Here is a 24,213-nt window from a genome sequence, read left to right on the forward strand (position 1 = left end):
GATAGCACAATTCTTTTCTTAAGTGTTTTGGTATTCTTACTCATTGTTTTCTTTTATATTATTTTACTGATAAATATACTAAGCTTAGGGAACAACTTATCTTTGCAGTCTCATCAGTTTAAAAGCTACATTTGATTTAATTAATAGGAGGAGTTTATGGGAAAAGCTTTTATCGATGGGCATTGGTTTAAGATATCTTGGCCTTTTGAGAACGATGCACTATAATAATTGGTCTAAGATCATGTTAGAGAGGGCAGGTCACTTTATATTCTCTCCCAACTGATAGAGGAGTCAGGTGAGGTTGCTTCCTGACATGGCTACTATTTATTTTGTCTGATATTGCCGACCTGAAGAAGCTATTTCCAGTATTACTGGGACCCAGCAGATATAGTCGCTGACAAGCACAGTGTAAATATAGAAAACAAGCCAATTTCTTCTTATGTGGACCTCAGTTTACCATTAATTTTCCATTCTTGATTACATGGTAAATCACATCTATCAAATCCATTGTGTTGTCATCTTGAAAAAAAAGGCAGTTGTGTGTAGTCATCAGGCTAATTATTTTTCTGGATGTAGGGAATCTATAGTCTACCTCAGGTTTTGAAACAGTGAGCCTTTGGCCAAATAATTTTATGCAGTGATTTTCAACTTGCACTGCACACTGTAGTCACCGGAGCATCTTTTTTTTTTTTTAAAGATTTTATTTATTTATTTGACAGACAGAGATCACAAGTAGGCAGGGAGAGAGGAGGAAGCAGGCTCCTTGCTGAGCAGAGAGCCCCATGCGGGGCTCGATCCCAGGACCCTGGGATCATGACCTGAGCCAAAGGCAGAGGCTTTAACCCACTGAGCCACCCAGGCACCCTGTCACTGGAGCATCTTAACAAATCAGAATGCGCCCGACTGATTTCCATAGCCAGAATTTTATACTTCTATGATTTATTTTTAGAAAATTTTCTGGTATAATCTTGGTACATTTGGTATTGGGTTTGTTTGCTTTGCAAATAGACAATAGCATACTTAATCTAAAATTGAGAGGTCAAGAATAAATATTTAATTCATATCACTTTTAATAATAAAATGTACTTCCATCTTTTAAGTGATTTTGAAGCTATAGATAGACACTTTCCTTAAAGACATTTTGTATCCTCATTTTCTTCTTTAATGAAGTCCTTACAATCGAATCTGAAAAACAAATGGAATCAGGTCTAATCCCAAATAAGATTCTTTTAGAGGGTGTAGACTCCTGATTCCTTTACCTTTTCTGTTAAAAATATACCTCTAAATGAAGATTTAAATGCGTTTTTCAAATTATTACCTAAAAGTTAAAAAAAAAAAGTTTCATTAGCTGGTTATTGCATAATATATACCTTTTTACTATTATTCCATTGAATTTCTGAGTCTTTTAATTTACAGATTGCAGTCAGAAGGAATTATCAGTCTACAACCTCTTCTATCTGCAATATAGTAGGGAAGATATATACTAATAATCTTATGTATATTTTTACTGTATTTAACAGATGAGAAGAAGATTGTCTTGGACTCCAGGGATCTTAAAATCTAACAATAGAAGACATAGCAGTTGTCACTCCAGAAAATGAAAGAAATCTTTAATTAACCAGGTAATTAAATTACATGAAGGAGGGATAAAGTAGAGATTTTTTGTCTCAGAAAATGGAAAAGAGCAGAGCGAAACTGACATATAAATCATACATATATAGGGGCACCTGGGTGGCTCAGTTGGTTAAATGTCCAACTCTTGATTTCAGCTCAGGTCATGATCTCAGAGTCCTGAGATCATGGCCTTCCTCAGACTCAGCACTGGATATGGAGCCCACTTAAGATTCTTTTTATGCCCCTACCCCCTCTCTCTCCCTCTCTTAAAAAAATTTTTTAGGGGCACCTGGGTGGCTCAGTGGGTTAAGCCTCTGCCTTCAGCTCCGGTCATGATCCCATACTGGGATCAAGCCCCATCAGTCTCTCTGCTCAGCAGGGAGCCTGCTTCCCTTCCTCTCTCTCTGCCTGCCTCTCTGCCTACTTGTGATCTCTGTCTGTCTAATAAATAAATAAAATATTAAAAAAATTTTACACATATCAATTTAACTTCTCATGCCTTTCAATCTCTGACATATGAAACTATATATATCATCCTGATTTCATTATTTCTGGCTGTACCTTTTCCCCACACTATATCTAGCTATGCGCATTTGCATGGGGTATGCGTCTCAATCTCCTTTGATGGTTCCAAATTCTCTTTATTTCCTGCTGAATTTGCACAAATCATTAAAGTTGATCAAAAAAGTCAAGCTGAGGATCATATTTTTCACAGTTTACACCAAGGAAGTTAATTTAAAGTTGAAAATGAAACATACATGATTGAATTAATGGGGAAACAGAAGCTATTAGAATCTCATCTCTAATGTAGGGGAAGTTGCTGGACATAGACACAATCCATCTTCACCTGATAGAGAAATTTAAGACTTTCTGGAGATGAAAATGTCTTTTTGCCTCTTTGTCTATATCTTTTTGTCCTGTGCTTATCCACTCGGTTCATTGTATCAGTTACTATCCAGCTATTTTTTAAACTTCTATTTCACACAATCATAAATTTTTGAGACAAGAAAAACCTCCAGAGTCTCAGTCTTACCTCACCTCTCTCCAAAAAGATTTTCTTCTCACAATCAGAGGCTGCAAAAAATGTTCAGAGTATTTCAGGTAAGTGTTCCACATATACCAGAACCAGATACTATGTCACTCCTTATTTTCAGTCTTGAATGGAAAATTGTCATACTTTCATATCTTCTTGAGAATCTACCTTTTGATACAAACTTATTTTTTGCCACATGCACTCACAGATTTATTCCATGATTTCACTTTTATTCCATTATTTTTATTTCATGTTTTTGTATATATATTTGCTTTCTACTTCATTTTAATCAGTTTTCCTTTCGATTTTTCCTCCTTACAGTGTCCACCAATGAAAAATCTAGAAAGCTCTGTATCCATTGCTATTTGTAACCTAGAAATTACATACTGTCTCAGAATATAAAAGAACTTAAGCTTAAGTTACCTGTATCTATATTGTTTATCTGTTCTGAAATTCTCTATTTTATACTTTGTTCTATTGTTTTTGCTTTTTAAACCGTTCAATTCAATTAGCACTTATTAATTCCCTGGTAATTGATGACATTTCACTATGGGTTGAAAGCATAGAACAATTGACCCTCAGGAATTTTACAATCATGGCCCCAAATGTCAATATGCCACAAGCATCCATCAATTTAATTTGATTTAAAGTTGGCTTTTGCTAGTTACTTGAATACACCAACAGTTAATGGTTCCCTTTGGCGAACTAAATGTGAATAGTTATTATCCTTGCAAGTATTACTCCTGAGGTGAGAGAAAATGTGAGCTCTTATCATAGATACCCTCACCACCCCTGCCCACAACCTTCTCAAGACCTGACCTTACACATATTTGAAAGATATTTTACCATCCTTTCTGGTAGATAAGAACTTAAATTTAATTATAGTAAGTCCAAAATTATAGCTTTTGGGAAAGAGTCACATACTAAATCCAGGCTTATAGATAACCATAAAATTGAAAAAGTTGGTACTTAGACCAAAGTTAGAACTGACTTTTAATACCAAGTTATTGAGCAGCCCATTTAGATTAAGGGAAAAGCACAACATTTCACTCATGGATTGCGCTTTCTTTTTGAAGCTTGGTGCCTTTTTTTTTTCTTGTCTATTTCTTCTTTGAAAGATGTTATAAAATAAGTTCATTATAAAATGTGTAATGTGTATAGTTGGTGAAGAAAATAAAAAATACATAAATGCAATTCAGAGTCATTTTTCAAATGCACCATCCCTAATCTAATATTCCACAGATTACAAATAACTTAAGTAAAATCTGCTCAGCCAAAATTTCTATTGTTTTCCATCATATTGAACGTGCACATCACAATAAAGCCTATTGTATTCTTATTGATGCTATTAACATTTTATTTTGAATATACTTTATTTCTGAGGTGTGAATTCTTTCCCTTTCCAATGGATATTAATATTGGGAAACAATAGGCAAAACTTAAAATGCACCTATTAGAGAACTAAAATTCTGTAGGATAAATCATTTTCCAGAAGAGAAGGGAATGTTGAATATTCCATCAAGGTTCATTTTAAAATTTTCTATCTGCTGGACCTAGCCTCTTTGAAAACGACATCTTCTTTCATTCTTTTACTTTTCTTTCTCTTGGCATTTTCTTGCATCTTCACCTCAATCATCATCATAGCCAACACTAATTGTGCTACTTATCATGTGCTGGACACTGTTCTCACTGCTTTCATGTATTATTTGATTTACTATTACTATCTACACAAGGTAGATATTATTACCACTCTCCCTTGCACAGATTAGAAAAGCATATAGAGATTTACAGTTTTCTTCCCACATCCCTATTTCCTGGAAACCCTCAGTTATTTTAGAATAGATGAAATTTGCTCAAGCTTTTCTTGAACAAAAACAATTAACTTAGGATTTAAAAAGCATAGTTGTTAATAGGATATGAACACAATTTATGGATCTCTCCCTACTTACTATTTAAGTATGAATCTGGCCCTCATCTGAATACGTTCAAGAACTCAGTGTTCAGCTCACTCAGAAAATGATCAGACCAGATCCTCTCTGGCATAAAAATTCATTCCTGTTAATCCAATATATAAAAATATCTCTGATACAAAAAAATCTCTGATACATCAAAGTGTCAATGTATTAATTTGCAATAAGAAATTTAATTTCCTGAGCTACAGTGATATTTGCACTGACTAGAGTAAAGATGAGGACTAGTCTCATCCTTGAATAGCAAGGAAGGAGGGATGTATAAGTTACAATTCATATCTTATTAACACCAACACCATGTTCAGGCTCCCCTGGAGACTCATCCTAGGCACCCAACTGACCTTTTATTAAAGAATTTATTATTCATAATCTCCTCTGGTTCCATCCTGCTTTCCATGACTATTCTCATATTCCTTAAAATATCACTATGCCATCATTCTGATTAGCTAATATCCTCAAAGTAACTTTTGTTTTTTGTTTCCCTCCTTTCTTCCTTGCATCTCTTTTCTCATCAAGGTAAGACTTTCTATTTTTCTATATCTGTTGTAACATCTTTTGGTTTCCATTCCTAATGTTATCACTCTGATAAGAAATGTCACTATATCCTGTATAGAAAGTTATAATGGCCCCTGAAGTGGAATACCCAATAAGTTGTCTCCATTGCCACAAGATTCATTTTCTTAAAGTATAACTCAAATAATGTTATTTATCATCACCGTCTCCCCCATTGCCTACTGAATTAATGAATATATTTTTAAACAGCCTCACAGTTGAACATTCAAGAATGTTCAATACTTTACTAATCTTCATACACCATTCATGGCTTTCTTAATTAACTCTACACTTTTTGGATTTACTCATTCTTTCCTTTTCCTAGAATAATACCCCTTCCATCTCTTGCCTACTGAATTTTTATCACTTGACAAGACCATTTAAAGTCATCTCCTCCCTAGAGTCTTTTGGAGTTTCAGTAGAAGGATATCATTTATCCCTCCTTTGACTTCTCAAGGGACTACATTTTTACTTTTTTCACACATTATTATTCTTTCTTACATTAGAGAGACTTTGTAATCATTTGTGTTTCTAATAGTCCACTAGATCACAGCTTCTGAAGATCAAGGTCTATGTTTTATTCATTTTTGTTTCCCTATATTATCTACTTAGTAAATATTTAATGAAAGAGTATCCCATTTTAAATTAAATAGATCAAAGTGAAGCCCTGGGAGCCCCGATTTTTTGTTTTATTTTATCTTGAAACTTCATTTTTCTGACATTTCTCCCACCAAGGTTTATACTTTCTGTTTCAGCCTAATTTCCCATTTAGGTGAACAGCTTCAACCTATATATTAAAAATTTGTAGGCAGTGGTTCCTGTCTAGACAGTATTTCATTGTCTTCAGTAATATTTGAGTCTAAGAGGATCATCTATTTTTATTTATTTATTTGACAGACAGAGATCACAAGTAGGCTGAGAGGCAGGCAGAGGGAGAGGAGGAAGCAGGCTCCCTGCCGAGTGGAGAGCCCACTGTGGGGCTCAATTCCAGGACCCTGGGATCATGACCCGAGCTGAAGGCATAGGCTTTAACCCACTGAGCCTCCCAGGCGCCCCTAAGAGGATCATCTTTATTAAATGGATGCTATAAAGAGATGTAGTTTAAATGGAAAGTTAGTCATTTTTAAAATTTTATACATTTGAAGAATATTATAAAAATGGTTCTTCTCAGTTTTCCCTTAAAATATCCAATGTCTTCCAGGGTTAAAATAATTTTAAAATTAAATTTAATTATCCTTTCAGACACCATGGGCTCTTTGGAATTGTTTTTGTTTGTTGGGTTTTGGTTTCGTTTTGTTTTGGTTTTGTTTTTGAGGGGTTTAATGTAGTAGATGTCCTCTGTAGTTTTCCAAGTCAACATTTGGTAAGAGAAGATGCTGAGCAGAGAGCATATGTAAGGAATTGAGATGTGCAAGCTCTGCATTGGGCATCTAAGTGCTTATGGTTTGTGCTCAGATATAGTGCAGTTTCGCCAATGAACTCAGAAAGCAGAGTGGGTATTTGGCATGTTACTTTCCAATCTGTTTCAGTGTATTTTGTTCATGGTATGGACAGTCTTCAAATTTTTTTGTTAAAGAGATGAAATCTCACTGTACACAAACAGAGGGAATTATAACATGTCAGCTAATTAAAAAAGATGTCAAACTAATAAGAGTACCCTTTATTACAGGCACATATGGAAAAAAAGCTTCTTGAAAATGTAATTTCTTTCCATTCTTTTAAATCAATGAAACATTTCCCTCCTAGAAGAATCTTGATATGTGTTGAAAACCCCTTAGGAATCCTGCAATTTAATATACTTTATTCAGCTAAATATATTTTCTGTGTGTATCTACTAAAACAAAATTTGGGGCTTATATTATACTTTCTTTTCTCCATTTTTTGAAAAGACAAACAATAAACCCATGTCCAGTTTTGTTATTTTTTGTTTTCTTTTGATTTTATTAGACATAGAATTCATAGTTTCTCTCTCTTGCTGTCTTTGTCCCTTTAGGTTTTAGAACTTGAAAATAAAATTATGAAGTGCTAAAGAAGGTCAAGATAAGTTAGGAAATGACAGTAAGTCTCATAGTATCTGGTCACTTGCCTCCTTTTCTTGTGCCACAAGGTAAGCAGTGCTCACTTGCAGGAATTAAATTTGAATCTATCTATCCATATATATTATATATTATGTTATGTACTATAATTATATATATATAAAACACACTTTTAAATATATATTGTTATGATATATATGTTACTATAGTCCAATGAAAAGGCACAGACTAGAAATTAAGAAACTCTCCAGTTTTCTTTTGGCATAGCTAGATGCATGTGCTAGCATACCTCATTTCCTCCATGGTCAAATATGTAGCAAAATTTATTTGCTTTAAGTTTTTATGAGGTTCAACTGAAATATAAGCCTATGTACTGTGCAAATTCAGGTGGAGGCAGCAAGTTGAATTATAAAATAGAAGAGGGAAAAGAAGTTAAGTAGCTGAGAGGGAATAGATAGAAAATTTAAGAACATCTCCAATAAATAATTATCTTCTCAATTAAATTTACAGCATGATATTTCTAAATAAATCTTTCCTATACCTGGTTTCTTTTGGAGGTCAGTCAATGAAGACTGATTACAACATGTAAATACTGATGATGATACTGATTGATGAAGGATGGAGCATATAGTTAAAGCTTATGTAAAGGCTGGGATAACCAACAGGATGATGGAGAGAAAGTAAATGTTGGGAATATCCAGGAGGTCCTTGAAGTTCTGAAAGCACTCCCTAAAATTTTTTAAAATTTCAAACTGAGGCTCTTATAGAGCCTAGAAAAAATATTATTTAAAAAGGTGTAAAGTCATAGAGGCAAATAAAGAGCCTTTAAAAAAAATACAATCACTGGCAAATTCCAAATAAATACAGCTATATTATACTATGGATCCCAAGTTAATACCCCCTAATCTTTCAAAAATATTTCTAAAGCAAGGAATGACTTCTTTTCATTCTGTTGTGTAACATGAATCAGTTACTTGTGATAATTGTTTGACATCAATATTCACACCAATACCTTTGGTTTCCAACTGCAGTTAATCAAAAGTTAATATTTTAAGTACAAGTCTTTCTTCATCACCTCAACATATATTGAAACATATCTCCGTTACTACTAGTGAGTAGCTTGTTTTGTTTTGAGTTGCCATTAGACTAATTCCCTGCCACCCCGACCCCCAAAATAGGCTACCATGAGATGGAAGCAAATAATGCTTTCAAATCTGAGAATACTGGGTAAACTTACTTGCTTGTGAATTTTACCAAGAGGAAGCCTGTTAAAAGCTTCCCAGGCTTAGGCAGATAGGAAATACCTTTTGGAATGAATGCTATGTACAGCACTCCCCTCCATCACTGTTCTCCCTTCTTTTCCCCAAAGTCTTCTCCACTGACCATAACTTTAGGCTGCAGTACCCAATACCCAGACTAAATAATCTGCAAAGTAACATGTTTTTCCATGGCCTTACCGTTTTATGCACACTAGCTAATGGTAGTTAATAGAGTGATGGTGCAGAGCCTGATTTTTGTGTATAAATAAAGGATGCATAAAATCACTATGCAGTGACAGGGATAAAACCAAAGTTACTGAGGAAGTCACTGGAATATTGGAAAATGGGATTTGGGCATACATGCAAGAGCAAAAGGAAATGGTGCGGGGACAAAATCCACAGAGTATCATGATGGAGAAAGCCAAGGCAGTACAAATTTTAGCCACTTTTCTTTATAAATATTCCACAGTGGTTTTATAAGGGGATGCATCTTAGTTGTGATTTTCTTACCAGTGCAGAGAAAAATTTCAAGAATATTCTCTGAACATTTTTCTTAAGTGAAAATAAACTTTGTTTTGTTTTCTTTTAAAATGCTTTTTAAATTGTATGTTCAAATATCATATCCAAGTAGTATTTGTAATTTGAATTTAAAAGTTACCATGCTGTTGATGGAGCTGAGATAAAGCCATCAAAAGCAGGACCTTTCTATTGAGTTCTACCAGCACTGCAGTGGTGTGTGGAGTGACAGTATCAAAGAGAACAGTCGCAGTACTGTAAAATATGAAAAATGATACATACTTTACATAACAGCCAAGAATCATCTTTAAAAATTGAATTGCTGAGTTGTATTTGTTCTGTGCTTTACATCTGATCCATTTGAAGCTAATGGTTCAAAGGGATCCCCCAGTCTCCTTTACATGCATACATTGCTAAAGACTATTTTTTAGTGCTTTTCCAGATATTGTGCTTATCTTTCAGTATTAAATTTCGTTTCAAAGATATACGTTCACTAAATTACGCAATGTCTAAGGAAGCATTTAAATTTAAACTACTGTATTGGGATATTTGGAGCAAAACTAAAATTGTATTTTTTTATGCTGTTTTTTCCTTTGGCATCTTAAGAAAATCCATGTCTCTGACGGAGTCCACATACTGCAAGAATGGTATGACTTCTTTGTAATTTATCACTTTCTATATGATGGAAAGTCTCATTTTCTAAAAGAAATATCAGAAAAGTGAAGGAAAGCACTTTGTACATTATTTTATCATTTTACCAAGAACAAAAAGGATGGTTTAATACTTCCTGTAATTCCATTTTTGCCTTCTGCATACAAAGTAAGTTGCACAAGTTCAAGATTAACAGATCCTAATTGAAATGCTAAAAGACAAATATACAGTGTAATTATCCAGTTTGAAGTTTAACATTTTTGAAGATATTTCAACATGAAAAAATCTGTTCAGAGACTTCTTAACACATGTCATATTATAGAAAGAAATGAGCACTGATTTTTCTAGATATTTTCAGTGCCTAACAAAATATGGTATTTTATCTTGACTTTGTAACCAAGCACCATATTTTTTAACAGATGCCATTTCTCTTCTGATTACTGTATCCCTTTATGAATTACCTCAGTTGGGAAGAGGAGGGGGAAAGCTTTTCAACAAAAAATAAATCTATGCACCTGAAACATGCTATGTTTTGAAGATAATAAAAAAAATGTATACACACAATAATTTATCTTTGCCAATTTGAAAAATCATCAGATCTTTAAAGCCAAAATACTGAGGTCTTGAGAGATACCATAAAACCATTGGAGTAGTATATTTATATTTCTAAAGGTGGTATTCTTCTACCCCAGTAAAAACCTTCCCGTATGCAAACAATAATGGCAACAATGTAAATTATCTATAAAATATTATGTTTTTATTATAGCATTGTTAAAAAGATGTTCTGGGTTACAATGCTGTTAGAAAGTGCTATCATGTTGTACATATGAAGTCTTCTAATTAGACTTGTCAATCATTGATTGATTACCACCGTAAGATGAAAGAGCAATTGCATCCCAGCAATTATATTATCTTAAGGGTACAAAATGCAATGTTCTGCTCTCAGCTGTCAGCAAGATTTCACTGAATGGAGGTCTGTTCTATCACCACAGGCTGTTCATAGGCTCTTCTGAGGACCTAAATGGAACATTAAGCTCTAGAAATATTGCTCCTCAAAAGAAAATATGTAGTAGATTGAAATTGACTAAATTTCAGTTGGTGAATGAGAAATACATGGCATTGCGCTTCACATTCTGTAATTTTAGGAAAATAAGGTCTTTACAAACATGCAAAATGTCCCTAAGTGTTTCATACTCCCACACGTGGTTCCCTTCTCATGCCCCCCCCCCCCCGCTGACTCCCTTTCTCCACATGTAAACACTTCCATTTCTGTGAGAAGACATGAGCGTTTCATATATACTGAACTTTGCTTCTTGGCTTTTAGAATTTTAAAATAGTGGATATTTCTATTTCTAAATATAGTCTAGCAACAAAAGTATTCTTTTTTTCTCCTTTTCCTAAGGACGAAATATTGTCAAGTCAATAATTATTTAATAATGATTCAAGATTAGTTATTAAATACCACTTTTCATTCCAAAGCAAACTCTTTGGGGGATTACAGACTTTCCAGTAGCATTGTTTTAGGTTTATCTTTCACATCCAAAGTGAAGAATATGGTTTAGGAGAAGTATATGGTTTAGGAGCTCTACAACCATGATACTGCTAGTTCCTGTAGTTTTAAATATTTGGGGGAATAAAGCAAATATCTAATTTGGAATGTGGAAGAGAGGTTTTTAGTTAGAGACTTATTATGAATTTACCTTTTTTGCTTCCAACCTTCCCAGTAAGGAATACTGGATGACCACCTAGTTACTATCGCTGTGAAATAAACTTACACCCAAAACTGGGAGTAGAAAACAGCACCATTTTCTTACACTGAAGAATTCTATAGGCCAAGAAATAGGATGGAGCACTGCTTCGCAGTGTCTGGGGCTCATCCGAGAAGATCTGAACAGCAGGAGACTAGAATTATTTAGAACTTTCTTCTCGTGCCTTCCTTGTACGAGGGATGAGATGACTCAAAGATAAGCATAGCTGGATCTGTCAACCAGAACACCTACAAGAGGCTTTCTGTGTGGCTTGATATTCTCACAATATAATGGCTGGGTTCCAAGAAAGAATGTGATATGAGTGAGTGTGAGGATGTGGAAAAAGCTATATGAGTTTTCATATACTAACCCCAGCCACATGGGATCACTTCTGCTGGGCTCTATTAGTTGAAGCAAATGCAAACCTCACTCACACAAGACAAGGAGATGTAGAACGACCTCTCCTGGGGGGACGCTCAAATAATTTACCACCATTTTAAAAAGCCAACAAAATTTCACTTGGCCACAAATTATTTATATTTATCACATGTACAAAATAAATCAGGCTCTCCCACGACTCTCAAAACGCCCAAACTCTTTATGGAATTAGGTTCAAATTCAAAAGAAAGATCTGGTCACTTAAATATGGTCCAGGTATGGGGGATGCTCTTCAGTGTGATTCCTCTAGTCTAGTCCTGGAGTTCAGTTTCTCTTAGTCTTCAAGCTGGTGAACTAAAGAAATGTGGTATCTTGCTTCACACACCCAAAGTACAATAGTGATGTAGGCATAGGCTAACTGCATATGGCACTCCTGCTAGGAGACAGATGTAGGGAAGGGAGAAGCAGAGGGACAGGAAGCACACAGGAAGCACACTGTCCCATTCATTACATTTCTAAGATCCAGCCAGTATGAGTTGCCAGGCTCTGGATTAGAGCCCAGTCCTATCCCTTGGCTCCTGGCTATGGAATTCTCCAAGGTAGTCAGCTCCACCCTGCAGGCCCTTGTTCTGTCCTCTGTGGTCTGTCTTTTCTGGGAAAGGCAGCCCGTATTTGCAGCTGTGTAGCTGTTTCAGCTTGAATCCTGCCTGGAAAAATAGGGAGTTCAAAGCGCCCCCCCCCCTTTTTCATTTTGCTCTGCTCTTATCATCCAAGCTGAAAATAAAAATAAATTTTGTGTGTTTCTCATGTGCCGATTTATCATTCATTTCATTAGACAAAAGCCACACCTACAAAACTTTCTCTCTTGCACTTGCTGTAAAGGTGCTATAAGGGGAAATAAAAAAGTAAACCCTAAGAGTCTTAGAACCTTCGGTGTTCAACAAAACAAGTCCAAAAGAGACTTTATACACTGAAAGGGTTTATGATGCACATCTTAAATCTTTCAGAGTCTTACAAAGTATGTTGCTGTCATCCATTGTTTAATTTTTAGCCTGAAACCGTACTTTGCTGTTGCATCTTAAATTTGCTTTGAGGCCTTTCAATACTTGAAAATATTCTGCTGGCAATAGTGGGTATGGTTCCATAAAACATGCCACTCGAATATCTTGCTAGATGAAGCCCATCGACAGATAAGCCCAGGTGCTGCGCTCAGAATCTGCTAAGTAAAGAATGAGCCCATGTCTCCCATGGGCTGGTCTCAGCAACTAAGTGTGGCAGGCTTACTAAATTAAGCACATTCCTGTGAGAGGAAAGACTTCTCTCAGGAGACTTTGGCTTGAGGACTCATGAGGCTAGTAGAAATTTCTTAGAACTGTACTGTAGTTGGGTAATCTGACTACTCCACACTTTTTCTCTCTCTCCTTCACAATGGACAGACCTGACTCACAATCAGATGTTTTCCCCAACAATTCTGGTTTCCCTACTCTTTTCCCTCACAGTATTTACTTGAGTAAATCTCTTGCGCATTTGATCCCTAGAGTAACTGACTGGCACACATGATATTGAAAGTAAAAAATTCACAGTGGAAAGGTCAGGTAGAAAACTCTGAAACTATCTTCCTAAAAACAACATCATATCCTGGAGTGACTAGAGTTTAGAACTAATGACTTAAAAGGTGCAAGGGTTTCATTATATATAATCTCCATTTAATTCACCAACATGACCCCTGCAAAAATTTGATAGATTCTGAATAATGACTATAGACTATTGAAGGCTTAATGAAGTAGTAACCCAGATTACAGCTGCTGCGCCAGATGTGATATCACCGCAAGAACAAATTAGCAAGACTTCAGGTACACTGCATGTGACCATTAATTTAACAACTGTATTCGATTCAGATTACAAAGGGATATCAAACAGTTTGCATTCATGTCAGTTAGACACCAACATTCATTTACAATTTGCCCCAGGACTATGTAAATACTCTTTTTTTTTAACCATAATATACTCTGAAGATATCAGTTCTGCCTGGACATCCCAAAGAACAGTACACACATCATTACATTGATTATATCACACCGGTGGGGACAAATTGAGTAAGAGGTGGCTTGTGGTCTAGAGGACACATAAAGACCCATAAACCACAGAAACTGAGAGATAAATGCTACAAAATTCAGAGACCTACCACTTCACTTAAATTTTTTAGGGTTCTTCAGAGACAGGACAGGATATTTCCTTCAAAATAAAAGATGCATTGCTGTGTCTTATGTGCTCCATGATAAAGAAACACAGCATTTGGTAATAAGTCCCTTTGGGTTCTGGGGACAATGTATGTCAGACTTAGGAATACTGCTTCACTCCATCTACAGAATAACATGGAAGACTAGTTTTTCATGGGGCCTGCAAGCATCTCTGTTATCTGTAGCCCGACCTCAGTTTTCCTGGAACAAAGGGGTTTCCTTTTCCATGAGACTTTCAAGGCTAAAACCAAGAAAGAGCTAGACAAACCAATGTGGTTGATCAGCTAGTTGGGGCATAAAATCTGGCAGCCACTGCAGTGTTGTAGGCATCAGCAATGGGGAAAATGTAGGGTAGAGCTCATGGTAAGCCCTATTGAGAGAATAAAAATGCAAACCCCTGCAATTATGGGGGAAAGCCATGCCATTTCCAGCAGAGAATTATATCCCATATGAGAGTGAGAGGAGTTTAGAATGGAGAGCAGAGGAGTGACAGGATGATGCTGATGGCTCTAGGAGAAGCTACTGTGATGGGGGTTATCATTCATCTCAATGACCTCTCCCTCTAAGTTTACTCTCAGGAAAAGAGGTCCCAGGGAATCATTGAAAAGCTGCTCTTGGCACATGTATAGAAAAGTATACTGTGCAGGGCGCCTGGGTGGCTCAGTGGGTTAAGCCGCTGCCTTCGGCTCAGGTCGTGATCTCAGGGTCCTGGGATCGAGTCCCGCATCGGCTCTCTGCTCGGCAGGGAGCCTGCTTCCCTCTCTCTCTCTCTCTGCCTGCCTCTCTGCCTACTTATGATCTCTCTCTGTCAAATAAATAAATAAAATCTTTAAAAAAAATAAAAGAAAAGAAAAGTATACTGTGCAGTACAAGCAGTGAACTGTGGTTGCTCAGAAAATACATAACCCAGATTTCCTGCCACAGGGCTTCTAATTGACAGATGACCACCGTCTGTCTGCCACTGCCGCCACTATTTTTGTACCACAGTCTTAATTCCCAGCAACTTTGGCCTGGCTAAAATTTCTTAAAACTGCACTATCGTCTAAGATTCTGTCTCTGCTGTCTTCTTTCCTTTTCTCTCTCCTTTACAGGTGTCATGCCTGTGTCACGGTCTACCGCCTCTCCTTCCCTCCGGAGGCTCCCTCCTCTTTTTACCTTACAGTCATTTTGAGCCTCCCCCGCCCTCAACACACACACATACCACAAATCTGTTACAGGCTCATCTTTTTCTGACATCTGCTTCTTGGAGGACTTGAACTAATGCATTGCGGGTGGGTAGTTGCCTTTTAAAACCAGAAAATCCTGATTCTCAGTTTCTCTATGTTCTACTTGAAAAACTAAATAAGTTCTCTTTAGCTCATCACTCTCTGTTCTCATCTTACAGTGCATAGTTACAGAATATAATGGACATTTTGAACTTGTTGCCTAAAAAATCTCCTTAGCCGGATCTATCAGGTTATTAGGTACTTTGTCTGTTTTTTCCATGTTACTGTAGGTGCTTGTTGTGCTTAATTCCTCATCATTATGTAACAAGAAATCTGTTTTCCTCCAGCTTCCAATAACACCTTCCTTACATATTTTTGAGCCATTCCAACAATCTCCTCAAGGCCTACTGAGGCATCTCCCATGACCCAGGTCCAAGGCTAATAACATGCTTTCAATTTTTGCTTTATTTCTTAAATTTTTGTGTTTTGTTATTTTATATTTTATTTTTATTTACCTATTTTTATTTATTTTATTATTTTTATATTTATTTATATATTTTTAAATTTATTTTTTATTTATTTTCAGCATAACAGTATTCATTATTTTTGCACCACACCCAGTGCTCCATGCAATCTGTGCCCTCTCTAATACCCACCACCTGGTTCCCCCAACCTTCCAACCCCCCACCACTTCAAACCACTCAGATTGTTTATTTATATTTTATTTTATTTATGCTTTATTTATTTATTTATTTATGCTTTATGACTTTAGCCCACCTCAAGTTACCACATTCCATTTGAATTGTTATTGTTGCATATGAACCCATTTCCAACTAAAGGCATACAACATGTTTTTTCTCTACTAATGAGACTACACTGTTTCCCCTTATATAACTCAAATCCAAATTTTTCAAACTTCCCTTGTCTCTGCCTTGAAATTTGATTCTTATCTTTCTCTTATTCTTAACACCAGTTCTCTTTTCTGAAGAGTTCAGTCCTTCCTAAATGCCTTCATAATGCCTAAATGAAATGGATTTTGTCTTTCTTCTCCATCAATCATGTTTTTGCTATGACAAATGGTTAAAAACCCAATTTTTCAAAAAAAAAAATTGTCCTAACCCATCATTTCATGGTTCTTTCTCTTTGAATTTCTAAGTCTCCATGACATGTATGTTTCTAATCATATACCCTGTTAGCTAAATGAGAATGAGATACTCATTCCTATTACTTTTGTGTTATTTAAAATCTATTCCTGGATTAATAAATCGATTTTGTTTTGTTGAGCATTTTTGTGTATTTGATTTTTTTTTCCTAATTCATGATTTTGATCTTCCTCAGATGTTTGTTACTCATTAGCTGTGTGCTTTAGTCTGGGAACAGAATTCTCCCATTTGCATTTTAGGCTGTATGACCTGCCTTGTTGGCTATGACATCCTATTTGGATCCTTAGCTTATTGGTGTTGTGGTAAATTTCAGTTGGATGCCTTGAAAAAAAAGTTGCAAAAATTCAGTGCCTCAGAGAAATCCTCTTTATTTTGGTCAAGACTTTATGCTCATTGACCAGTTTTTACATTTCTTTTCTTATAATTTTTGTAGGTTGGAGATGGCAGTCAGTGATTTCATTGTGTGACCCATCTGCCATTTTTTTAGTGAAATTTTCTACTGTATATTTTATGTTATCTTCCACATTCTTGACAAGGATTATATTTTCATGATCTTGGCTTTCACAGTAGCTAAAAGAGTATCTTAAATGTAGTAAATGCTCAATGAATTTTTTTGAATGATTTAATTAAATATCATAGTTCTAATTCATGGTTTAATTCTGACATTTTGGAAATACAGTTTTAAACTGAAATGAAACACAGTATCCCCTTGGATCTAGAATATGAGAAAATAATCGTAACTAGAGATAAATTTGTATATTAAGACTCACTTCAGAGAAGTGAATTTTTAGATTCAGTCTAAATTTCTCTAGATCTTCAACTCCATTCAAAGCTCCATTTTACTCTATTCAAAAAAATTTATAGAGACTAATGTTTTTTAGGTATTGTTCTGGATGCTGAGTTTATAGAAATAGAAAAAATTAAAAAAATATATCCTGCCATCAAGGAGTTCATATGTGTTAGAGCACTGAGATGTTTTCAAGAAGGCAAGTATGCTGGAAGAGGAGTGAGAAGAACAAAACCAGATGGTGGGGTCGGAGAGGTTGTGAAGGAAAGATTGGGTAGAAACTTTAAGGCCACAGTGAAGATTTTGGTTTTTAATCTGAGCTATATGGGGAACCGCAAGAAGATTTCAATAGGGCAATGACATAATTTTACTTCTATTTTAGCAGGATTACTCAAGTTTCTATGTAGATGCCAGGCTGCTATGTAGCTAGGAGCCTGGAAGAGGTAAGAGAAGAAGCCTCGAATGCAGTTAGGGTGTCATTGTCATGATACAGATAAGAAATGACGGTGGCTTGGTTCAGGAGCAATATTATAAAAGTGGTAAGAAGTGGGCAGATTTGGGGCTATTCACTGAAACGTGAAGAATGAAAGGAGAGACGGGTTTTAGAAAAAGATCGGTGTGTGCTTTTTAAATGTCCCAGAAGTAATATATTTTATTCACTGAAACCATAAGGGTAAAGGAGAGTGTTCTAAAATTCTTACAGCCACAAGAAAATTTCTCTCCCATTTCAAAAGATATTTCAGTTTCCAAGCCTTTACTAGAATGGAATGGCTACTAGAAGGACAAATGCCGTGAATGATATTGTTGTCTAGTGCCTCTATGCAATGGCCATTACCTTCATTTACTTTTACACTCCCCTACAGCAGTCATTTTCAAACTTTTTGATCCCAAAACACTCCTACCATCTCAGAAATGACTGAGAACTCTGGGTCCAACAAGGAGTCAGAAACCACACAGTATTTTAAATAGTGGAGGTTCAGTGTAAATAATTATTATCAAGCTTTTATAGTAGAATAAATATAAAAATGTAAAGGTAACTCAGAAAGGTACCTTGGGGCTAGAATTCCTGAAAAAGGGTAAACTTGAAAAGATAATCCTGTCCACAGAGTTGGGGCTCAGACCTTGTTTAAGATGGTCTGAACAGCCAACTGGATGGTAGAAAATTTTGCTGAGTTCCCTGGCAGAGCTGGTCCAGAGTCACTGGACAAGGTATTAAGGACCCTCTGAGGAGCAAGTGAGCTGAAGCTAGTAGCCAGGCTCTTAGAGAGAGTCAGAGCTTCAGTGCAAGAACTCTAAAACCAGGAACTGGCCAGGCCTCCTTCTTTACAAACCTAGAATACTCTGTGCATGGCTGTGTGAGATGAAGGTAGGGTGGTCTGCTCCCTATATGGCAGCTTGATGGGACCTCTAGCATGTACATGTATGTGCAGAGCTGAAGAGAGAATGCAAGGAACAGTGATTTAGGTTAGCCTGCAGATGCTGCAGTGTCTGGAGGTCCTAGCTACACCACTACTGCCTAGCACTGAAAGTCACAGAAAGCATGTCCTCCAGAAGTCTGGCAATGAAGTCACACCAGAAGCAGGAAGGAACACCTCCTCCACCTCTAGTGTCACTCCAGTGTTCTCATAGACCACGCTTCACTTCCCACTGACTGGCAAAGGAGAAACATTTAGAAGGAACAACTCTATTATCACAGAGAAGGCAAAAAGAACGAATTTGGAGCTGAGAGACCATAAAGTAATAATCGGCACAGACCCAAAGGAGTTTGGTTTATGTGGGTTAAATCTAGTATAGATTAACACTGAAAAATTTTTTAAAATATTTTTAAACTTACTTAAACTGATAATAATAAATCCACTTCATGTTTACATATAAACATATCTTTATGAAAAAATATTTTAAAAGTATAGAGAGAAGGATAACATTGACATATTTTAGATTTCTTTGATGTCTGGTTTGAAGGAAGACAATTGGATTCTTATATCTGCTTCTGCATTAAATCATTACAATATGTTGTTTTGGTTGTAGTATATTGAAAAAAATAAAATTCACCCTCATAAAAATATGTAATTAGAAGGTGGAAGAATATTATGGATAGTTTTCTTTGATATAACACCAAAAATTGATGAGGTAGTTTCTTAAATATTGACTACACTGCAAAATCTGAAACCATATCAATGAAACTTTCACACTCTATTGCACTAATATTCACTGATCAATCTTGTAATCTGAATAAACGTTAGCAATATATGACTTTATAACAATGTGTTGATCATTTGGTAAATACAGATTCATTGATTTTTGCAGCTTTATTATTGACATATTTCATAATGACAGATAAAAGTTTTCCAAAATTCGAATTTTCTCTTGAAAACTCAATTTTTCCCTTTGGTAGTATATACTGTCAGTTGCTTTAGTCACTTGTTTATTTTTGAGAAAATATCTGTCAAATGCGTAAATATCAGTTTGTCATTCTTTCAAGGAAAAATGATATTTCATGAAGTTTTTAGTTCAGTTCACAACTTAATCACACAAGGGCTTTCCTTTAGTCAATCATTGTACTCAGTATACTACAGAAGTACTTTATGCACACTTTCCATTTTGTCATACAGTATATTAGAAATAGGTACTCAAAAGCAAATATTTAATAAAACTAGTGCTTTTTAGTAATTTATAACTGAGGACATTTATAACTGAAATTGTCATTGTATTACTGCCAAATTGTAGCAGTTACTACTACAGTCCTACTTAACTTTTAGTATACACCTTGATTCCTGCTAGGGCCCCAGCAGTATTATCCACCATTACTTTTAACCATTATTCTTTACTTCATAATTCTTTTCTGTACTCCCATAGATCTTTCAGTGTACTTCTTTTATTGCATGTACCTTTCTCACTCTTGAATCATGTCTAATGATGTTTCTGTCTCTACCATATTCCCAAGCACCCTGAAGTCAGGTTTATATTTGATTTTACTCCATATTCCACTCCAATCATGCTAGTGACTTCCATTTAGTAGTAGTATAATAAGTACTGGTTGAATGGGTAAATAAACAGATTTTTTTCTCCTAAACAAAAGACAATGTATGTTACAATTTTGTTGATGATCATTCCCACCAAGTCTTTCTGTACTTAAGCTATCTAAGGTGTCATGTTGTAATAGATGTGTGCATTATAATTTACATTTACCAATACACAGGAGAATCATTTGCCTACAGGAATATATACATGTGTGTGATTTTATTTTAATTATTGATTTATTCTTCTGTATCTTTTATGATAGAGTTCCTTGTGGACAAGGAATATGTCTTATGAAAGTTTAGTGTCTAACCTAGTACCTTGTATGTATGAGTCATTCAAAAATTGATTGCTGCTGAGTAAATAAATAGATTTTTGCGTAAAAAACATTCACACATAAAAAAGAGGCAATAAATGGTGCTGGAACAACTAGGAAATCACATGAAAAAAAATTAATCCAGACATAGACCTTACATGCTTCACAAACATTAATTCCAGGTAGCTCACAGGCCCACATGCAAAATGCACAACTTTAGAACTCCTAGAAGATAACATAGGAGAAAACCTGGATGACCTTGCATTTGGTGATGACTTTTTACGTATAATACCAAAGGCAAGACTCATTAAAGAAATGACTGATAAGTTGGACTCCATTAAAATTAAAAACTTCTCTGTGTAGAACACTGTAGAAAGAAAGAAAAGACCAACAACAACAACAACAAAAAAAAAAAAAAAAAAAAAAAAAGAAAAGAAAAGAAAGAAAACAAAAGAGAAAGAAAAAAAGGAAAAGACAAGCCACAGATTGGGAGAAAATACTTACAAGACTTCTTTGCTAAAATATCATTATTCAGAACACACAAAGAACTCCAAAAACTCAACGATGAGAAAACAAACAACCTTATTAAAACATGGGCCAAAGGCCTTAATAGGCACCTCACCAAAGAAAATACACAAATGACAAATAAGCATATGAAAAGATCATATGTCATTGGGAGTTACAAAGTAAAACAACAATGAGATACCACGACACTTATTAAAATGTTCAAAATCCAGAACACTGATAACACCAAATTTTGGTGAGGATGTGAAGCAGCAGGAACTCTCTTCCATTGTTGGTGAGAATGCAAAATGGTATAGTCACTTCGGAAGACAGTTTGCAGTTTCTCATAAAACTAGACATACTCTTAACAATTCACAGGCGATTCACAGACCTGTACCCCTGGGGCTAATAATACATTATATGTTTATTAAAAAAATTTAAAAAAAATCAGTGGTTGCCAGGGGTTAGAGGAGAGGGAGGAATGAATAGACAGGACAGAGAGGTTTTTAGGACACCAAATTACTCTTTATGAAACTACAATACCACGTGGTCATTTTTACAGATACATGTCATTTTAAATTTGTCCAATCCCATAGAATGTACAACACCAAGAGTGAATTCTAATGTGAAAATGGAATGTCAGTGTCAGTGTAGGTCTATCAGTTGGCTCAGATGTACCATTCTTGTCAGAATGTTGATAACCAGGGAGACTAGGCATATGTTGGGGCAGGTGGTATATGGAAAATCTTGGTACTTCCTGTGCAGTTTTGCTGTGAACCTAAAACTACTCTTAAAAAATAGTCAATTAAAAAAAAAAAAAAGAAGAAAGGAACTTTCCTTGTATGATGATGCCCACTGAATATAATGCATACTGTATAGATTACAAAACATATTCACATATAAAATTTTATTTTCCCTTATGATAAGCCAATTAAGCATAAAGTACAGATGTTAATTCACCATTTCCTTCAATTGTAATTTCTCTACATTTATGCCATTGTTAACCAGTTTTGCTATTACTATTAAAGATTAACTTTTGGTAAACCTTGACTGCATTATACATGTATACAAATGAATGGATTGATAATTAGTTGAAAATTTATGGCTTGATCTCATTATTGAAGTTATAGTAAGAACAATAGTTAACATGTATTGATTATGCACTAAAAACTGTGCAAAATTCTCAGTATTGTCTCATTTATTTTCTAACAACTGTGTGTAGAAGGTTATATAAGTATATTTTCACATAAGGAAATTGAAGCATATAAATATCCAAGAATTTACTGAAAGTTACACAGTAAGCAGCTAGAACCAGGGTTTGAACCCATATGCTCTATTCCATTATGCTCCTAAATACCATAACATAATGTCACCCTTTTTACAAAAATAATCATTAAATATTGAAAGCATGATATTTTGCTAAGCATTCTAAATCAGACACTGATTAACCTTTTAACGGTTTGTAGCCAAAGATGCCCATTTTGCAGATGAAGAACATACAGGTGGAGTTTGCATTGGCCTAAATAGCATGTTTTACATGACAATATGAAATTAAATAATTGTAGGGATTTAAATTCCACTGACTTATATCTCCCCTCTTATAGTAATAGACTAATAACCTACTGGGTCCTTTTTTTATTCAGCACTACTTTCAGGAATCCCCAAGGGGTGTTAAATATGCTTATTAAACTATCTTCTCCCATCAGGTATTGGCAGGTGTGATGGTTATTTTTATGTGTCATGAGAGGGTTTTTGGATGAAATTAACATTCACGTTGGTGAACGTAGGGTAAAGCAGAATGCCCTCCATAGTGTAGGTAGGCCTTTTCAGTTGAAGGCCTGAACAGAACAAAAAGACTGGTTCCCCCAAGCAAGAGATAATTCTCCAGTAGGTTGCCTTTGGATTTCATCTGCATCATCAGCTCTCCTGGGTCTGCAACCTGCCTTCCCACACTGCGGATTTTGGACTTCAGTCTCTGTAATCATTAGGTAATTCCATATAATAATTTTTTTCTTTTCCTTTCTTTTCTCTCTCTCTTATTTTTAAGATTATTTATTTATTTATTTGAGAGAGAGAGAATGTGAGAGAGAGCGAGAGCATGAGAAGGGCTAGGGTCAAGAGGAGAAGCAGATTCCCCACCCAGCAGGGAGCCTGATGCAGGACCTGATCCTGGGACTCCAGGATCATGACCTGAGCCGAAGGCAGTCGCCCAACCAACTGAGCCACCCAGGCACCCTTCTCTTTTCTTGTCTTGTCTTTCTTTTCTTTTCTTCTCTCTTTACTCCTTCCTGCCTTCCTTTCTTTCTTCCTTTCTTCCTTCCTTCTTTCCTTTCCCTGACTAATATACCAGGCCCCATAATCAGTGACCTAGCCTGTCATGGTGGTTTATCTACATGTGATTTGTGACAAACTGGAGCAAAAAGTCACTCCCTTTCATGCACTCTTCTGCTGGAGAGCTCCCAAAGCAGACTTGCCTGGAACTCAGTGTTTTACACCGTTTTTCTGTAGAGTTGTTGTTTTGTTTGTTTGTTTGTTTGTCCTCTTTCTCCTTGGGATCTATGAAATTGGGCTTGAATTACTCATCATGTTATAATTAGATTATATCTGACTCGGTATAAACTCTAGTTTAAACAGTTAACTCTCATGCATAGCTACTTCTTCTCTTGGGATAAGTTATTTCTCTTTGTTACTGTCAGGTTTGTGTGTTACACTCTTTTTCCAAGACATGCTTCAGATATGTCTGCTCCCTAGTAGAGTTCTTTCCTAAGGATAGCTTCAGCTGCCATGCAAAGAAAATTCTTTTAGGAATATACACCAGGACTCTAAGAATGCCCAAGTATGTCTGAATTTCAACAAAGGTAATATTACCCAACAAAGATAATATTTCTGCAGTATGCTACAACATGCTGTAGAAATATTTCTTACTTTTGTTCTAATTCCCAAGACATTAATAGTCTGTGGGAAAATTAACCCTCTTGTATCCTATATGATGTAACATTTTTCCATTTGACACAATGATACAAATGACATATTGATACAAATGATGTATCATTTTTCCATTTGACCAGATGGCAATAAGCACAAAACACTAGAAATTCCACTAACTTCAACTTATGAACATGGAAAACTATAGTTTCACCCAAATTTTGTCTATGTAGGATGAGTCTTCTGCATGAAGGGTAAGGACAAATTCTGTTATGTTCTGTGAGGGAGTGATTTGATA

Source organism: Mustela lutreola, chromosome 3, assembly GCF_030435805.1.
Source record: "Mustela lutreola isolate mMusLut2 chromosome 3, mMusLut2.pri, whole genome shotgun sequence".
NCBI classification, from domain to species: domain Eukaryota; kingdom Metazoa; phylum Chordata; class Mammalia; order Carnivora; family Mustelidae; genus Mustela; species Mustela lutreola.